General features: G+C 32.6%; 1 long non-coding RNA gene across 2 annotated transcripts; it reads right to left on the minus strand.

The window, feature by feature from the left end:
* Positions 933-3453, minus strand: LOC107618875. Of its 2 annotated transcripts, none has more exons than XR_001615404.2 (3): positions 3294-3453; positions 3066-3149; positions 933-1959 (listed from the first exon to the last, which is right to left on the minus strand). It is a non-coding gene; the product is annotated as an uncharacterized LOC107618875 (long non-coding RNA). The 2 variants fall into 2 exon arrangements; XR_001615406.2 differs by having other exon boundaries at positions 3066-3202.

Consider the following 7629-nt stretch of genomic DNA (forward strand, 5'->3'; position numbering starts at 1 on the left):
ATAAATAGATTTATTTCATAATAAATAAATTATTTTTTAGACAAATTGATGGAGATAATACTTAATTTGGTCTTTGAAGTTACACTCGAAACTCAATTTAGTCCTTGAAGTTTTAATTACCTCAATTTAGTCTCCAAATTTTTCAATTGACCCTGTGACGAAAACCACTGTAAGAACTAACGTGATTAAAATTTGAAAAGTTCAGAGACTAAATTAAAGTAATTGAAACTTCAAGGACTAAATTGAGACTCGAGTGTAACTTCAGGACCAGAGTATTTTCTCAATTTGTAATTTCACCATTAATTTTCTCGTGTATACGGACTTTATAAATTATACAAATAATTCATTTGTCACATTTTTCAAATAGTGTAAGACAAATTTATTATTTTTTTAACTTTAATAGAGATGATTTTATGCTTTGTCTGTTACCCGAGGTTACCAAATTATACATCGTTCACATACTTTATTTGATATCACATTTTGATTTTTTAGGACTTAAGTCATACATCCAAGAGACTAATCACTACTACCATGTTTGATAATCTACTTGGTACTCTTTTACAATGTAACGAAAAAAATAGTTCTAGAAACAATAATTAATACAGAAAATTACAGTAATAAACAACAACGCCAAATAAAAGAATTTAATAGAAATATGTGTGAATTATATGGACAATAAAAAATAAGACTATCTTTTTTTGAGTAAGAAAGACTCTTTAAGGATATATGATATTTTTTACATATCTTTTGGGACTCCTTTCTCTATTATATATAAATCTCTTCACTAGGTGATTACATAATTAACTTTTGTTATTGTCTCAAGTATTATTCCGGCTCCCTTCACGCATCCACTACAAAAAAAATAAAAAATAAAAACAGTTTAAAATGGCATTTATGTTACTGCAATTTTAAAGAACTGCCGTAACATTTGGATATTACGACGTTTTTGGTTGCTGCCGTAATATTTGGTGGCGATTTTGGTTATTACGACGGTTCACTTGTATATAAAAACCCCAAATTGACAAACCCTAATTTCAAAAACACTTTAGTTGAAAGTTGAAACACGTGTATGACGATTTTCGATCTTCGATCCTCTTGCGTTTTTCAACGATCTCCTCCAACCGACGATCTTCTCTGGTGACATCTTCTCCAGCAACGATTTCCTCTGGTGACGTCTCTTCCAGCTACCTCTCCTTGCCATCCTCTGTGTCTCTCCGCCAAAATCTCAGCACCTCCCTTTCGTTCTGGATCAGGCAAGTCAGATTGCTCCTTTTAGGTCGTTTGTGAGGAGTAATCGCGAGTGGTTCCATCGTTTCAGCAAGATCAGCAGCAACATCCACTACAAGAAAAACGCTGAATACTGTCGGATTTAGTGTCGCAGAGTAGCGGTGGATTTACCAGCGGGAAAGGCGTCGAATTCGTCAGGTTAAATTATTACCGACGAATTTACGCTCCTTCATGCTTCATAGTCCTTCATCCAATCTGACTGCCTCATTTCCCTTTTGTTCTTCTACTTCCCTTTTGTTCTTCTACTGGAGACCTGAATTACTCAACCCAAACACTCCTTCATCATCCATAGTCTCCTCCATTGGGCCAGGATTGGTACTTGGACTCGTATCAATGACATATTAATTCTAAGCAACCACAATGTGCTCATCATTTATTAGAAGTGTTATAGGATCGAGTGGGATTGAATTTAAACGAAAAATATACTCAAGCCAATTAAAATGTATGTATTTGATTTGGTTTGAATTAGGCTTAATATTTTTTTAACTTAAATTCAAACTGATCCAACTTGACAAAATTGGGTTCCATAATAATAGGCAGTGCCAACCACAAGAGCCACCGTAGCGCCTTGGACCACCACACAAGCCCTCATTAGTTTCTGCCCTAAATGAGAGTTACCTCGTCTAAAACTAATCAATCTAGCCGTTAGCACACCAGTGGTAATAAAAGCACCTAAAATTAACAAACTAGATTTTATCAAATTTGAAGGACAGCAACAGAAGTTCAATGGTAAGACACAAGAAGCACAAAGAACCTTCTCCAAATTCCAATCAGCAACAATGAAGGAAAAACACACACATTAGGATCAAGCAATTAGAATCACTATGTTAACTAAATTTGATCTTCCAAAATTGACAATTCCTACTCCATTGCATGTATAAAAAACCAATCTGATTATGAATTATGAAATCCTTTTTTTCTTCTTTCTTTTATAAATGTAGATATAGACACCTATGCTTTTATATTTGCATAATCATTAGAAAGTTAAAGTTAAAGCCCCTATTGTCCATCTCAATTTCAATCTTGACAAAAAGGCACAAGTTTCTTTACCCTTCGGAGTGAAAACCCTAATGTCCAACTTTTACTATTATCATCTAAATCCATTTGTCCCTGATGGTCAGCAACGGCAACTAAGTAACTTGATTAGTTTTAATCAAACTCAAAGTTGGTAAATTCAGGCCAGGTTTCATGCATAATACTCAAATAAACTTGCACTCATGCCTCATACTTTTAAAAGAAATTGCCATACAATAATTCGTGGCAGATAAGCAGATTAAGAATCAAAAGAATAGTGACAATCATGAGAAATTGAGCATCAATATTCTAAATATAAAAATGGGTAAAATCTTAGTTTCTCAATTATGGCATGCTGGAGAGTGACGCATGATAATCCTATACATCTTCAAACAAAAATATTCATCAGGAATATCTCCAAATATTAGAACCTTCTACTAATTAGACATTTTTCATAGTCAATATCTTAATTCGTTGAAACGGCAAATGAAAAAAACCCCTTGAATTTATTTTCCAAAGTATCTAGGTGATTAGGTCGATCCTAATTCATATCCAACATAGTTCATAGCAATTCCTTATCCCCAAATACATCAAATAACTCTTTCACACCAATGCATTTAACGAATAAAGAATCAAATACATAAATAAATTAGAAGAAGGATCAGATGCACGAAAAATGTGAAGAATAAAGTTGAACGCGTGAAACCCAACCTAGATTATATACAATGCAAAATAGGAAATTTAAAAAAAAAAAAAATACTTACCAACGGTGACTAAAGAGTTTCTGACGTGCTTCTTGTCTGGAAAGAATTCTCCGGCACCGGATTTCGAGACGGCCATATTCAATGCTGAAATTGGATCAAATAATCGTAAGAGATTAAACCCTAATTGATCGAACAACCTACAAAATTGGAACCCAAGGCCAAAGGAATTTCTTTTTCAGCCACGAAGACGAAGTGCATTTAAAATCAAAATGTCAAAAACATTCATACCTGTTGAACTATTTTCTTTTGTTGAATAATTTCACTCCACTACCCTCTGTTGGGTGAAAATGAAATTTAGGCTTATTGAAACAAAAACAAGGGGAGAAGTTAGTGTTGACTATTGACTAATAGCCTTGACTGTGTTGTGTTGATGATATCTGCCTATTTGAGCAAGCCAAACATTTCAAAGTTTAATAACCTGTATGGGATCAAATTATAAATCAAATTATAAGACAATATTGTATTGTAAATATTAATGTTGATTTTAATTCTTTATTATTACACTTGCATTATTATTATCATGGTAATTAGCCGAAATTAATTCATCTATTATTTGTATTTGAAATAAGAGGCCTGCTACACATACAAGTCTTTTTGGCTTACAAGTTTTATAAGTTGGCACAAGCCCAACAAAAAACACGCATTACACTCCCACATTCAAGAGTAAATAAACGCATGTTTCCAAAGCGCGCTACTCACCATGCATTATAAACGACTCTTCTTCTTCTTCCTCCATGAAAACAAGTTTCTTGCCAACTTTGAAGATAATGGAACTTCAGAAATACACCCAAACGATTACAGAAATATACCCAAAGGATTACAAAAATACACCCAAACGGTTACAGGAATTCACCCAAACAATTATAGAAATACACCCAAAGGATTACAGAAATACACCCAAAGGATTACAAAAACTACACCCAAAGGATTTAAGAAATACACCCAAAATTCGTTGAAGTACACCTTATGCATAATTCAGAATTCTTTCTCTTTCTCCTCCTCATCTTCTGCTGCTTCTTCTTCAAAAACGATTTCAGAGTTTGATGTCAAAAAACAATAGAAATCGAGAATAACGAAGAAAGAAAACAGAGAGAAAAGCACGTAAATGAAGAAGGAAAAAGAGAAGGCAAGAAACGAAAGAAAAGAAGAAGAAGAGGAAGAGGAAGAAGAACGTGCAGCAAAAAGAAGAAGAATGTGCAGTGAAAATGTGCAGTAATGGTTGAAGAAGGAGAAAGAGAAGGCAAGAAACGAAAGAAAAGAAGAAGAAGAGGAAGAGGAAGAAGAACGTGCGCAAGAAGAAGAAGAAGAAGGTTGCAGTGAAAACGTGCAGTAATGGTTGAAGTATACGTATAAATTTTATTGTGCCCATAATATTTTTTATATTTTTTGGTAGCATGGTCATGTAGTCAAAACTTTTCACAACAGAATAATTAAATATTTAACGACATAATAATTAAACATGGTTATAACATAATATCAAAATTTATATTAATACAAAATATCAGCCACTAATATTATTTATATTTTATTTTATTTTGATTGTAAATGTGAATTAATGATATTTCTTATGAAATTTGATTATATTGTTTAAAAAGTTGGATTTTACATGTAAATTTTTAGTTAATGGATTAACGTATATTAGAGTTAAGTTTTAAAGTAGTCTCTAAAGTTGCACTCGAGTTTCAAAGTAATCCCTAAAATTAACAATTTCTCAAATTCGTCCCTAAAATTGCATCAGGACTCGTAATAGTCCTTGAAATAATTTTCGTCCATCCTTGCTACCAGAAAACTGAGCTGGACTGAAACGACATTGTTTTGTATTTATTAAAAAAAAAACCTAATCCCAAATACGAGTCGTTTTATATTTATAAAAAAAAAACTAATCCCCAATTATCTTCACCAATTCTCTTCTTCACACTGTTGTGCTTATTCTTCTTCAATTTCATAGTAGCAACAACAACGACATCATCAGAACCAGCAAAAATCACAGAGTTAAGAAAACTAACAATTACAAAAAATCATAAAAAAATAGCAACAATCAGAAAAGATCAATTAACCTAAATAGCAACAATCACAAAAAAAAAACAGCAATAATTACAGAATCAAAAACAAAAAAATCAACCATGACAACTACATTAAAACACAATCATCAGTAACAATAATCATCTAAAATATTAAACAATAATGATTAAATAACTAAAAAAAAAAAGAAAAAAACTCACCTTGGCTGCTGAGAAGAGAAGAAGGATGTAGAGGAAGACAGAGAGGAGAATAGAGAGCAGACGGTGACAAGTAGGGAGGGGCTGTCAGCCGGGACAGTGGAAAGCGCCTGGAGCTGGCCGTGAGAGATATTCTATTTGTGGCCTGGAGCGCCTGCCTCGTTATGGAGCTGTTGGTGGGCCTTGGAGTCGTCGGCGAGTGCGGCGGGCTCGAGAGCAATGACGAGGGCGACGGAGGAGTGGGGGCGGTTGACGGAACACCTGAAAATAGTGAGAAAGTGCGAAATCTGGACGGCAAGGTCGGAGAGCACCTCGATCTCGTGGTGGTGGGGAGAAGCAGATTGGGAGTGTGAAAGACTAGGTTGGGGAGGGGAGACCGGTGCGGCACTGAAATTGAGGCCGGCGACAGAGAAGGTTGAGGAAAACTTGCCTCTACAGTTGTGAGTGAGAGAAGGGGAAGGAAAAGGGCAGGTTGGGAAAGGGAAATGGAAAGGGTTGGGGAAGGGAAAGGGAAGGCTCAGGGAAGGGTGGGGCTTTAGGCTTTAGTTTGTTTTTTTTTTTTAATAGACACAAAACTACGTCGTTTCCAATGTTTTGGTGAACGCTGCTTTTTTTTTCTTTTTTCTTTTTTTTTTCCCTCTCTAAACAATGTCGTTTTAAGATTCTGATAAACGAAAAATGCCTCAAGGACTACTATGAGTCTCGGAGTGCAACTTCGAGGATGAATTTAGATAATTATTAACTTTAGGGATTACTTTGAGGCTCGATGCAACTTCAGAAACTATTTTGAAGCTTAACTCCGTATACTATTAAACAAAAATAAGTCACCATGCTTCTGAAAGTGTAGATGAAATACATTTACATATGAGATGCATATATACAATAATCAAGTATCGAGATTCTTTCTTGTAAAGGTAATTTTTTTCTTCTATAATTTTTCTTTTTAATAAAATCTTTTTAGAGATTCTTTCTTGTAAAGGTAATTTTTTTCTTCTATAATTTTTCTTTTCTAACATATCATATCAGTTTTTTTTCCACATAATTTCATTCGTGGGATGATTTAGAACATTGTTGAATTGTATTCATTTATAGATTTAAAATCGTGTAGACGCAAATGCGTCCATTCATATCAAGCTTAAGGAAGTATCATTGTCTTTTGATGGTTATACTTTTTTTCAAGGTTCTTCTAAAGATCTGAACGATTTTTTAATGTGAGATACTCATTTTTCAGTCCTTCGACAAGATGACGACGAAGGAAGATAATAGTTTTAACTTTATCCTTCTGGGATGTTTTATTATCAGCCTTAATGGTATCTCCAAGATCCATTGAATCAATGTAGATTTCGACATCTAACATCCATAATAAGTAGTTGTCTCTGCCTCTCTGGATATATTAAAAGAATTAAATTCAAGATGAGAGAGTTTTGACATAATGTAAACTTATTACCTGTATCTTCCTAAATTTTGATCAAAGCCTTGTGCTAATAATATGTTATAAAATAAATAAATAAGAGAAGATAAATATAAAATAGAGAAGTGTAAATGGAGAACTTTAGTATTAATATTCTCTAAAATTATTATCTCAATATAACTAAGATAATTCATATGTTTCTTAATAATTCACTCTTTTATATGTTGTAAGGTACATATATATAGAGAAGTGTTTTATGCTAATCTTGTGTATTCTGTCTCAGACCATACTCTCCCTATTTATATGCATACAAAGTTCACTTTTTCAAATTTCATTAAGTTAATTCTTCTTGAGAACTTGAGCCTTCTACTATTAAAATAGTGAGCCGCCCATATTATGAAGAAAGTCACATATCATTAAATGGACATCCATGTCACAACAAGATGAATGTTTATCAATTAATTTGTATTTGTGTTAGTTGCGGCAGTGTTATGATTCTAGTAAATGCATGAATTAAGTTAAATACTTGCATAATTTGAATGATATTTTAAAGTTTATATCAGATTATAATTATTTTTTAGTATGTTTATTTATATTTTAAAGTAATTAATTTTAATGATTAATTTTAATATACAAATAGTATTTTTATTCATTCTAATAAGCTTAGTTAAAAATTCACTTTTAATATATTGAAGAAATTCTAGATATGCAATTTGAATTCTTGTCTTTTTATTTTCAATCCAAGGTTAAGAATTAATGTAAGTATATGTTTTCAAACATACTATAAGTCTATGTTTACTAGTTTCGTTAGGAAAAAAAAGAATTTGAATGTTAACTAGATGTCACCTTATCTCTAATTTAAGCATATCATATAAAATGAAAGTAATTATAGTTATTAAATTTTATAATTAAAATCTTTGTTGTCAGTCTATAT

The sequence above is a fragment of the Arachis ipaensis genome, chromosome B01 (assembly GCF_000816755.2).
Source record: "Arachis ipaensis cultivar K30076 chromosome B01, Araip1.1, whole genome shotgun sequence".
NCBI lineage: Eukaryota > Viridiplantae > Streptophyta > Magnoliopsida > Fabales > Fabaceae > Arachis > Arachis ipaensis.